Source organism: Bos indicus x Bos taurus, chromosome 6 (genome assembly GCF_003369695.1).
Source record: "Bos indicus x Bos taurus breed Angus x Brahman F1 hybrid chromosome 6, Bos_hybrid_MaternalHap_v2.0, whole genome shotgun sequence".
NCBI classification, from domain to species: Eukaryota; Metazoa; Chordata; class Mammalia; order Artiodactyla; family Bovidae; genus Bos; species Bos indicus x Bos taurus.
Genome location: NC_040081.1, coordinates 63,354,375 through 63,366,532, shown reverse-complemented (window position 1 = coordinate 63,366,532; position 12,158 = coordinate 63,354,375).

Here is a 12,158-nt window from a genome sequence, read left to right as displayed (position 1 = left end):
GAGAATGTAACATTTTCCACTTTTCTGTTTTTACTCTTGAATGAAAGTTACAGGTTATGTGTAAAAGTTAAATGGCACATTTGGAGTCAAGAGATGGCCTTCATTTCTACAGGAATGAATGGGGACATGTGCTGAAAATAAAAGTCCCGAATTACTGAGACTCAAGTGCCCCAGTTCACAGTGGTTTAACTAGGGCAGTGGCCTTTGCAACATTTGATGACAGATGACTTTCTACTTTGCTCTGGTTCCCAGTGAAGAATGTTAAATGTAAAATCACATTGACAATCTCCTGCTCCGCTTTTTCTTAGAGCACCGTAGGTTCTGTTCTATTTTTCAGTGACATAATGAAGGATCTATTTTTTCAAATCAATTTTCACGTATGAGTGTAAGTCTGGGGCAATTTTAAATGAGTGTTCTGGTAAGGAGAACAAGCAATTCTTGGACAATGGCAGGAAGTATAAAAGTTCAACTCTGACACCATATACCCAGTGGCAGCATCAGATGCCACAGGTCTTAGCCTAACCCTTCTCCTACTTCAACCCCAAGCCCGTATTTTTGGGCTGTACTTCTGACCAACTGGCTATGAAGCAGGGGTTCCTCCTCTTAGGGTTAATTTACTAAAGCATTTCACAGAACTCACTTACTAGATTACTGGTTTATTATGAAAGGATATAATATAGGATACAGATAAAAATCCACATGAATGAGATGTGTAGAGCAATGCATGGTGAAGGGAGCCTCCATACTCTCTTAAAGGATGCCACTCTCTCCAAATCTCCATGTGTTTACCAAACCAGAAACTCTCTAAACGCAATCCTTTTGAGTATTTTGCTGTTGTAGTTGTTCAGTCACTCAGTCACGTCTGACTCTTTGCAACCCATGTACTCTGGCCCTCCAGGCTCCTCTGTCCATGAGATTTCCCATTCAAGAATACTAGAATACTAGAGTGGGTTGCCATTTCCTTCTCCAGAAGATCTTCCTGACTCAGGGATTGAACCCACACCTGCATTAGCAGGCAGATTCTTTACCACTGAGTCACTAGGGAAGTCCCATTTAGGGTGTTTATAAAGGCTTTATTTATATGCAAAGAAATAGAGGAAAACAATAGATGGGAAAGACTGGAAATTTTCTTCAAGAAAATTAGAGATACATTTCATGCAAAGATGGGCTCGATAAAGGATAGAAATGGTATGGACCTAACAAAAGATACTAAGAAGAGGTGGCAAGAATATGCAGAAGGACTATACAAAAAAGATCTTCATGACCCAGATAATCACAATGGTATGATCACTAACCTAGAACCAGACATCCTGGAATTCAAACTCAAGTGGGTCTTAGGAAGCATCACTATGAACAAAGCTAGTGGAAGTGGTGGAATTCCAGTTGAGCTACTACAAATCCTAAAAGATGATGCTATGAAAGTGCTGCACTCAATATGCCAGCAATTTTGGAAAACTCAACAGTGGCCAGAGGACCAGAAAAGGTCAATTTTCATTCCAATTCCAAAGAAAGGCAATGCCAAAGAAAGCTCAAACTACCACACAATTGCACTCATCTCACGTGCTAGCAAAGTAATGCTTAAAATTCTCCAAGCCAGGCTTCAACAGTACGTGAATAGAACTTCCAGACATTCAAGCTGAACTTAGAAAAGGCCAAGGAACCAGAGATCAAATTGCCAACATCCGTTGGACCATCAAAAAAGCACAAGATTCCAGAAAACATCTACTTCAGCTTTATTGACTATGCCAAAGTCTTTGACTGTGTGGATCACGACAAACTGTGGAGAATTCTGAAAGAGATGGAAATACCAGACCACCTGACCTGCCTCCTGAGAAATCTGTATGCAGGTCAAGAAGCAACATTTAGAATTGGACACGGAACAACAGACTGGTTCCAAATCGGGAAAGAAGTATGTCAAGGCTGTATATTATCACCCTGCTTATTTAACTTATATGCAGAGTACATCATGAGAAATGCTGGACTGGATGAAGCACAAGCTGAAATCAAGATTTCCGGGAGAAATATCAATAACCTCAGATATACAGACGACACCACTCTTATGGCGGAAAGTGAAGAAGAGTTAAAGAGCCTCTTGATGAAAGTAAAAGAGGAGAGTTAAAAAGTTGGCTTAAAACTCAACATTCAGAAACCTAACATCATGACATCCAGTCCCATCACTTCATGGCAAATAATGGGGAAACAATGGAAACAATGACAGACTTTATTTTGGGGGACTCCAAAGTCACTGCAGATGGTGAATGCAGCCATGCAATTAAAAAACGCTTATTCCTTGGAAGGAAAGTTATGACCAACCTAGACAGCATATTAAAAAGCAGAGACATAACTTTACCAACAAAGGTCCATCTAGTCAAAGCTTTGGTTTTTCTAGTGGTCATGTATGGATGTGAGAGTTGGACCATAAAGAAAGCTGAGCGCCGAAGAATTGATGCTTTTGAACTCTGGTGTTGGAAAAGACTCTTGAGAGTCCCTCAGAGTGCAAGGAGATCCAACCAGTTCCTCCTAAAGGAAATCAGTCCTGAATATTCATTGGAAGGACTGATGCTGAAGCTGAAACTCCAATACTTTGGCCACCTGATGTGAAGAACTGACTCATCTGAAAAAACTCTGATGCTGGGAATGATTGAAGGCAGGAGGAGAAGGGGACAACAGAGGATGAGATGGTTGGATGGCATCAGGGACTCAATGAACATGAGTTTGAGTAAACTCTGGGAGTTGGTGAGGGACAGGGAAGCCAAGTGTGCTGCAGTCCATGGGTCACAAAGAGTCAGACATGACTGAACTGAACTGAACTGAAAGGTTTTATTGCATAGTCATAGTTGATTAAATCATTGGCCATTGTAGATTGATTTAACTTTCAGCCCCTCTCCCCTCCCCAGAAGTGGGAGGGTAGGACTGAAAGCTTCAATTTTCTAATTGTATGGTTGGTTCTCCTGACAACCAGCTTGAGTGAGATCCTAAAGTCACCTCATTAGCAAAGAAAGAGCCACCCTTGCACTTATCATTTCCAAGGTTTTTTTTAAAAAATTATTTTATTGCATACATATATTCCAAAGATATATATATATATATATATATAATTATTATAGATTTTTTAAGTTTAAAAAACCAGCCAAGGTGTGTGTATAGTCAGTCCACTCAAGATGGCTGTTCTCTTGCTCTCTGTACATCTCCTGCTCAACCAATGTCTGTTTCACCTACACCCTACTCAGATGACTGACCTTCCTACATACTGTCCCTCATCCCAGCTAGTGATTGTTCTTAATAAAGGTGATGAGGGGTGTGCCCCTCTGCTAGTTTCTCTGGTAACCAATGAGCTAATTTGATGTCAATTCCCCCTATAACTAGCAATTTTCTCTTCCCCCAGAGCAGACTTGCTGCCATGTCCTGCCTGCCATCACCTTACATTGTGGAGTATCACTCCAGGGCCTTGTTTCAGATGTGTAAGCTCCCCTGATTCAATAAACCATTAATGTCTCTGTTGCTTACTTTGAGCTCTTTCCTCAGTCCTGAAGCTAGGCAGGCACAAGGCTTGTAGGTCTGTGGGGTGCAGCCCATAGAGAATCCATGATTATGGTAACCAAATACATATTTTCAGAAAGGAAATCTTAGATTCTAGTCCTGCCTCCACATATAAACAGCTTGGTGACTTTGAGACCATGATGTACCTTCTGAATCTCATTTTCTTCACAAATGATACAGAGTTTGCAAAGTCCTTCCAAACTTGCTAGGTGCTTTGGGAGTTCACTTTGCTAGAGTCTCAGACAGTAAGGAATCTGTCTGCAATGCAGGAGACTCAGATTCCATCCCTAGGTTGGAAGGATCCCCTGGAGAAGGGGATGGCAACCTACTCCAGTATTCTCACATGGAGAATTCCATGGACAGAGGAGTCTATTGGGCTACAGTCAATGGGGTCACAAAGAGTCAGACACGACTGAGCTACTAACACTTTCATTTTCTATGGGGACGAACTAGGATGCTGCACATAATTTACCTAGAGCAGTGCCTGGAATATAGTAGTTACTCGATAAGTGAATATTTACCCATAGAATCTCTGGGGTAAAATTATAATAAATACTGTTTGATACTCCATATATCTTGAATGAAATTGTAAGTAAAGGATGATGACTTTAATTGGTATACATAAATATAGTGGAAAACATTTTTTTGGCATAGTAGTGCCATTCATGAGAAGACCATGTCAAAGACAGCTAAACATTTTTGTGTTATTAGAAATATTAACACAATTTTATGAACTTGAAAAAGGGTCTTTGCTGAAGATTTATTATTACTATTTGGCTACCGAGCATCTGAACTCCTTGTTATGTTGAGGGTATTCTCCATCTCCCAAAATAGAAAATAAAGTAGATGGTTATATCCTCTCTTTGATTCATGGAAGCTAGTAGCATGTGAACAAAGCCTATTATTTAATAGATCCTCTTGTTTAGTACTTGGAATCCTGATCAAGTGATGCAGGAACAGAGGGGCACTTAGAAGTACTCATGGAAACAGAAGCAGGACATATGTAGCTAGGGTTATAATTGCTAGACTAGACTTTCTTTCTGACAAGACCTGGGCCATGTTCTCTGCCTGGTCTCTTTTGAATTATGTCCTTTTCACAAGCTTGGTCCTCTTGCCCTAAAATTGATTCTATGATCTATCCTAAGCATGCTCAGTTGCTCAGTTGTGTCCAACTCTTTATGACCCTATGGACTGTAGCCCTTCAGGTTCCTTTGTCTATGGGATTCTCCAGGCAAGAATACTGGAGTGGGTTGCCATTTCCTCCTCCAGGGAATCTTCCCAACCCAGGGATTGAATTTGCGTCTCCTAAGGCCCCTACATTGGAGGCCAATTCTTTACTGCTAAGCCACTCACCAGGGTAGCCCTGATCTATCCTCTATCTTTCTTTAAAATCCTACTTTCTTTTTTTCTTCTTTTAAAATTTATTTTGGCTGAGCCAGTTCTTAGTTGTGGCACATGGGATCTTTAAAGTTGCAATATGTGAGATCTAGTTCCCTGATCAAGGATTGGACTTGGGTTCCCTGCATTCAGAACGAAGGAGTCTTAGCCACTGGACCCCCAGGGAAGTGCCCCCATTTCCTTTTATGCTAACCAAAATCATTTTCTGTTGTTTGCAATCAAGAACTCCAAGGAATTAGTTAACTAGTGAATATTTCTTTTCAGTATCACCAAACCTTTGGAATATAAATTTCATTATCATAACATGGAGGGCTCAAATAAATGTACTCTCTGCTTGTTCAAGATGACAACTATACCTAACTGTCACGTGCAGAGCAATTAGCACCTAAACTGTCACTGTGCAGGACACATCATACAAAGTGACACCCAGAAAACGGCACTTGAAACTTACTGTCATCTGAGGAGAGGATTTTGCTGACTAAAGTATAATTCCCAGACTCTAGTATACATTAAGAACATGGGTTTTATCTGTCCCACCACTAAACTTTCTGAGACCATAGTTGATGGTGTAGAATGTGGTACAGAGGGAGGAGCCATGCTAGAATGGCTAAAGGCAGCAAGTGAGAAGGAACACATTAAATGTGGAATGCAGGCAGGGGCAGAAGGAGTGAGAAAATACATCAGCCAAATGTCTTCCCACTGACCCAGTCAAAAGTGCATGCCTCCTCAGCTGCCTTCTGAAAAAGCTGCCGTGAGACCACCACCTGAGTAGGCACTGCAATCTGTCTTGCCTTTTAAAATGTAGTACTAGGGAATTCATCTTTACTTAATAAAAAGTGTGGGCCTTGTAGATAAACAACCATTCTGAACTTCCCTCTGAGGGGTCGTTTATTGACCAGGTAGGGGTGAGAGAAGCCAGAACAAGTACAACAAGCAAGGTTTTTCTTGTGTCAAAAGTGTATTAGAGGAACTTTTATAGAATTCTTTCAAATTCCTCGAATTTTCTCAGAATAGGATTGTTTGAAGGGGCCCTAAAATGGTGTTTAGTGTTTCTGTGTTTATGTTCTTCATTTGCTTACAGTGATTGCTGGAGCAAGCCCAAAAAATATAGAGAATATGCAAGGACATTTTTACTCCTAGCATAATTTTTGTAAACACTGACTACCAAAGCATTTATTTTATATCTTTTTGGACATGACCCTGAGTTTGTGTTTTTTCAAGGAGTCATTGAGCCTAGTTTCAAATTTTATGTGCTTATAACCTGTACCCTACTTATCTGCCCTGAGTAGTAAGTACTATTAAGAAACAATACTTAATTCAAACAATAAATTAGAAGTATAAATAACTTCTCTCTGATGAATGATATGAATTGATAATTGATCTTATTAGATAGACCATTTCCAGAAATATTTCCCAAAAGATAAATTCCCTTCAGAATGAACTCCATTCAATAAACCTTTCCTCCTTTATAAACTTTGATGAAACAGATTCTTTAAGTAGGCATTAGAATTATTTAAATATTATATTTTCATATTATTTAAAAATAATGAGAAAAAGGCTATTTACTAATCTTTGCTCTCATAGTTTAATCTTGAGAAGATGCTTTTTATCTTGAGCAGAATGAGCTAATCCAGAATATTTTTAAGGATATCATCAGCTTCATGGAACTTCAGAACCAGCAGCCATTTAGTTGTGACAGATTCCTCTCCTCCATGAGCCACAGCTCCGAGGCCAGGTAGGGTCAATGGAACATTTTTTAAGACTCTTCCACTTTTGCTTTCTACATTTTTTTTTTCCTTCCATGGGTAGACAGACTCCCTGGTGGCTCAGATGGTAAAGAATCTGCCTACAATACAGGAGACCTGGGTTCAATCCCCAGCTTGGGAAGATCCCCTGGAGGAGAGCATGGCAACCCACTCCAGTATTCTTGTCTGGAGAATCCGCATGGACAGAGGAGTCTGTTGGGCTATAGAACACGGGGTCAAAAAAAGTCAGACACGACTGATCGACTAAGCACAGCACAGTGTGTGTATACAATAGGCATAAAGGAAGTCTCTAAAGAGCTGATATGTGTTGGGTATCTATTATGTTTCATTGTTTTATGTAGACACTCTTATTTTAGTGTCATAAAAAACAATGAGACATTCATTGTTGTTCAGAGATATTATGGTATTGTACAAAATGTAAACTAAGATAATACAATGCCTATTTCATATGCTCCCATAGCATCATGTGTCTACCCCTGTTGTAGGTATTAGAAATGTCTATATATTTGTCTATACCTTCAGTGGAGTTAAGTGTCTTGAGGATACTGATTATATTACTGATACTGAATGTTAGGACTGCCATCACAAAGTACCACAGACTGGGTGTCTTCAACAACAGAAATTTATTTTCTCACAGTTCTGAAGGCTACAAGTCCAAAGTCAAGGTGTCTGTTAGTGTGGGTTCCTCTGAGACCTCTCTTGTTAGATTGTCTGTAGCTTCCTTTTATCTGTGTCCTCGCATGTTCTTTCCTTGGCCTGTGACTTCTATGTCTTAATTTCCTCTTCTTAAAAGAACACCAGTAATATTGGATTAGGCTCGCCTGTAAGTCCTCATTTTACTTTCAGTTCAGTTCAGTTCAGTCCAGTCGCTCAGTCGTGTCCGACTCTTTTCGACCCCATGAATCACAGCACGCCAGGCCTCCCTGTCCATCACCATCTCCCGGAGTTCACTCAAACTCACGTCCATTGAGTCGGTGATGCCATCCTTAATAACTTCTTTAAAGATCCTATCCACAAATACATTCATATTCTGAAGCACTAGGGCTTAGGACTTCAATGTATAAATTGGAAGGGAGTTTTGGAGAGCACAGTTCAGTTCATAGCACTCTCATGTCTAATCATTTTTATGTCCTCACCACAGAGTTAATGTTTGTTTCTATCATATTATCCATCTTTTCAAGTAATTTTCTAACTTCTTCCTCAATTTTCTAAGAATAGCTCTTCTCTATACCTTTATGACACAGCCCCCACCTGCCCACCAACTCTTTGTGTAAATGTGCCTGGAAGTATGGCTGCTGTCAACAGTTCCTTCCCTCTCTGTACCATGTTTATTCCCCTTCTTGAATCTGGGATGCTTATGACTCATCATATACGCCAGTATAACATGGTGTATATGATGTTCCAGTTCTGAGCCCAGCCTTTAGGAGGACTGGCTACTTCTGCTCCCTGGCTCTTGAGGTCTTAAGCCATTGTGTATGAAGTCCAGGCTCCTTTGTTGCAACAAGACAGTCCCTGTAGGAACACTGAGGAGCTAGGAATGTTGGTGAGGAAGACATCTCGAGCAGAGAGCTCCTACCTTGAGAATATATTGATAAGAACTCTAACTAGAAGTACTATCGGTTATAATCACTCTATGCTCCTTTGACTTCAGTGGCCCCATTTATGACCTTCAGGTGCATAGATTGCCATAACCTTAGAGAATTCCTTTGAACTAGCCCAGGGCATAGGGTAGGCATGAGAGCAGTCTTCTCTTTCATCCTTACCCTTACCTAGCTCTGTCCAAAGGGAACTCTAGACCACTGAACTATCTAATAAAATTAATATATTTTTAGGCCAAACTCTTGCACTTTTAACATGAAACCAATTTCACATAATTTGAAATCTATTCACTGGAGCAATCATCCACAGATTGGTTCTCAAATATTCTTAAACCTAAAATGCCTGTTAAGGTACAATTGGTGCTGTCAACATTCCTTACACAATTTTAATGAGAAAAAAAATTAAAAGCACACTTCTTTGGACGGTCAGTCATTAATCACTGCAATGATAGTTGGGAAGTAAATTAACTGATACAATAACCTCTTCCCCTTCAGAAGCTAAGTAATCATAAAGGTACCATGGGAAAATTGGTTACATCCGAACACATTTTTTAAGGAGTGATGATGATTAAAAATGGTAAAAATCAAAGATTTTTTTTTTAAGTTAAAAAAAGAAACATTCTGAAAATCTCAAACTTGGAAGCAATGCTGTAATTCTGATTTTTTCCTTCACTGTTGCTGCCTGTATGCTTCCCAAGCCACAGCTGCACTCTCTTTCCCTCTCCTCTGGGGAGCCCTTTTGGGTCCACTGAGGACTTGGTGTCCTTACTGTGTCCTTTGCATCCTGTAGATAATGTGTCCTGCACTCCATCCTGAGATCTTTGATAATCACAGCAATATTTATTTCTCTCCTATTTCCATCCTGCCACCACAGCCACACTCTGAATGTTGCTGTCTTCTAGAATCCATCTCAAGAAAAAATATTTCATCAGAATTCTCAGTTCCTCAATTCTTTCTTTCTCCCCAACCCATCCCCAGTATTCTTTTACCATTCCCAAGACATTTAATCAATAACAACAACCTCAGATATGCAGATGACAACACCCTTATGGCAGAAAGCAAAGAAGAACTAAGGTGCCTCTGAGGAAAGTGAAAGAGGAGAGTGGGGAAGTTGGCTTAAAGCTCAACATTCAGAAAACTTAAAATCATGGCATCCGGTCCCATCATCTCATGGCAAATAGAAGGGAAAACAATGGAAACAGTGACAGACTTTATTTTTGGGGGCTCCAAAATCACTGCAGATGGTGACTGCAGCCATGAAATCAAAAGACACTTGCTCCTTGGAAGGAAAGTATGACCAACCTAGACAGCATGTTAAAAACAGAGACATTACTTTGCCAACAAAGGTCTGTCTAGTCAAAGCTTTGGTTTTTCCAGTAGTCATGTGTGGATGTGAGAGTAAGACTATAAAGAAAGCCGAGTGCCAAAGGATTGATGTTTTTGAACTGTGGTGTTGGAGAAGGCTCTTGAGAGTCCCTTGGATTGTAAGGAAATCCAACCAGTCAAACCTAAAGGAAATCTGTCCTGAATATTCACTGGAAGGACTGATGCTGAAGCTGAAACTCCAAAACTTTGGCCACCTGATGTGAAGAACTGACTTCTTGGAAAAAACCCTGAGGCTGGGAAAAATCAAAGGCTGGAGGAGAAGGGGACGACAGAGGATGAGATGGTTGGATAGCATCACCGACTCAATGGACATGGGTTTGAGCAAGCTCTGGAAGTTGGTGATGGACAGGGAAGCCTGGTGTGCTGCAGTCCATGGGGTTGCAAAGAGTTGGACATGACTGAGCAATGTTTAACTTTTGTTTCTATCCAGGCCAGATATCATGGAATCTCACTTTCCCAACTCCCTAAGGATTTTGCCTTTCTCCCAACTTGTTTTGCCAAACTGCATATAATCTTACTTTAATACAAACTCCTGGTGACCTAATTTCCTACTTGGTCTAATGGGAATTGCTGGAAAACTGAAGAATCATACAACGATATTGATTATGACTTCAGTTTATAAACTAAAATATCAAATAGGTTCACAAAACAACTCAATTTTTATAAAAGTAAAACATGTTTGTATAGAACTCATGAAAACAAACAAAAAATAACAAAATGTGGGGAGAAAAGACACTGATAATATTGCACAGAAAAATTGTCCAGTTGAAATTGCACACCAAATTGCAAATGACAATTTGGTGCTTTTCCTTCTGATCACATTTCTATATAAATAACAGACAAAATGTACCTCTTAACTTACAGAATGCCCCTTACACTATTATGAAATTAATCTATGCCATGTCTAATTTTTATTGGCTTCATAACAGTTCCCCTTTTAGGCAATTATACCTATTTTAACTTTACGTTAATGCTGGATTTTAGGTTGCTATTGACCAGCAACTCAAACTTTTTTTCCTCTAGAATGCATTTCTAAACTTAGGACCCGGAAGCTAAAGAAAATCAGTTTTGAAGTTCTGCGAGTGCTTTTGAATTGCCTTTGAGAAAATTGAGAAAGAAATCTATTAACAGTGGAAGTTAAGACCAACTACTTGGCACCTTGAATAGCTTATCTAAAGGTAGTACTGATTGCATTAACAAGTCTTTGCAAATATAAGTGGCCAAAACTTTTGTGTGTCTATTTCATATCTTGGATTATTAATAAGATTAAATGTTTCACTTTATAAATTTCTTCACATCTATTATTTTATGAATTTCTTATTCACATTTTATTAATTTATTGCTTTTTTTTTCCCCCTGGCTGTTCATCATGTGGTGATCTTAAGTCTCCTTTCCTGACCAGGTATTGAACTCATGCCTCCTACACTGGAATCAGGGACTCAACCACCAAACCACCAGGGAAGTCCTATATTCACATTTTAAAAGTGGCCACTTGGACTATTCCTGGCCATCTCAGTCTCCCCATTCCTCTTGTACTGTGCTGTGCTTAGTCGCTCAGTTGTGTCTGACTCTTTCCAACCCCATGGACTATAGCCCACCAGGCTCTTCTGTCCACGGGGATTCTTCAGGCAAGAATACTGGAGTGGGTTGCCATGCCATTCCTCTTAGTCACTCTCAATTCTCAGTGTCCTCCAGTGGTCATCCATTCTAATCTTGCTTCCTATACTTTAAAGGATCTATCTGACATCAACTGAGTCTATCTAGCAATAATATTCCTTCATTGAAACATTTTGTATTATGTATTGTGTTTGTTTGTTTGTTGACAATTAAGAATTATTTTTTTTCTTTGTGTGCTATTTTGTATCATGTGGGCTTAAAATGTGAGAATTATATTTACCAAAATTCCAAGTAAGATTCCAATAAGTATTTCAGGCAAGGGGTAGCTGGCCAAAAAGAAGCAGAAACCATTATTCCTCCTTAAGCAGAGGTGGGCAAACAAGGGCTTTGGCAGAAGGCAAATATGAGGTTTTTCACCTTCCTGATTTGATGCTATAGGCAATTGATTAGCATTGACATTTCCCACAATTCCCAAGTAAACTAAACTGTTGAATGCTAATGGCTTCCCTCAGAGGAGTCTAGCTCCATGTCAGAACCCCACCTGACTTTTCAGGCTAGACCACAGGTAACTACAAGGCTTTGCCCTGGGGGCCTCCTAAGAGGAAGCACTCCTTACCAGACTTGGTGCACAGCCAGGGCCTTCAAGCTCTCTGGAGGAAGTAACAGTCCTAGGAGCCAGGCTCCTTTGGTTCAGCCAGGCTCTTCTACCTATGAGATCACCTCATTAGGGGCACTTCCAGCACCTCCTGCTCTTTATTAAAGAGTCTTGCCTAAGACACTTCTCTACTTGACTTTCGAGTCCCTCCTGCCACTTCAGGGCTTCCCAGGTGGCTCTAGTGGTAAAGAACCTACC